The sequence below is a fragment of the Pteropus vampyrus genome, unplaced genomic scaffold (assembly GCF_000151845.1).
Source record: "Pteropus vampyrus isolate Shadow unplaced genomic scaffold, Pvam_2.0 Scaffold26, whole genome shotgun sequence".
Classification (NCBI taxonomy): Eukaryota; Metazoa; Chordata; class Mammalia; order Chiroptera; family Pteropodidae; genus Pteropus; species Pteropus vampyrus.
Window position 1 is genome coordinate 4,896,749 of NW_011888807.1, and position 950 is coordinate 4,897,698.

Sequence of the window (950 nt, forward strand, 5' to 3'; positions counted from 1 at the left end):
AAGGTGAGAGGGAGTGGTGTAAAGTAGATCACATATATAGTCCCATCAGAGGAAATGTTATATTTTTTTAAATCCTTCATCAGAAAAAGCAATATACAATCATTATTAAATAAACATCTTCTTAGGTTAGTTTTTATAAAGGTCTTGAGAAAATATTTAAAGTATTTTCCTTTTCACAGTTTTCACTTTCTCCAAAGCATGCCCATTGTTCATTAATCTTGTCAAAATGAAACTGATTTTTAATATTTCACTTGACAGTATTTCAGGTTTTATATTAATATCTGACATCTTTTTAAAAACAAACTTCACACATTAACGACTATCATTAACAGATTTCCTAGAGATCATTCCTAAGACTCTAGCCTAGGGACTCTGGGGAGGGCACAAGCATAGCTCTCATTTTTCAAAAGGTCGAGGTCCATCCCCCACAACCCAGATTAAGAACCAGTTAAGAAATGGGCATCTAAATTTGTACAAATAGATGCTAAGAAACATGTTAAGGTATGGTTTTCATTCATTTTTGTGATCTACTTGGCCATGAGCCATTTTGTTAAAATACAATGTTTCTGACTAATTTTTCTAAAAAATTAAAAGAATATTCTTTAAATCCCTTTCCGGTGCTATTAAAATTTCTTACTGAGACTAGGTAACCAGCATAAAAATGTTATCTTTCTGAAAACCCGGGAACATTTTCCCAATTTGTGTTTCCCATTTTTAAGTTGATTTAATAAATTAGAGATGTCTTTTTCTATTTGGTATTGTTAATAAGACACATGAATTTTTTTTGGCATTCTAGGTATTAATAAAACATCCAAATATAACTACTTATTTAATTTTCACAAAAAAAGAATATTTTAATAATACCCTATTAGACTACTGCAAATCAGCCTACGGTAAATAAAGCCTAGGTGCCCCATGGTTTGACCACCCAATTACTATAATTACATGTA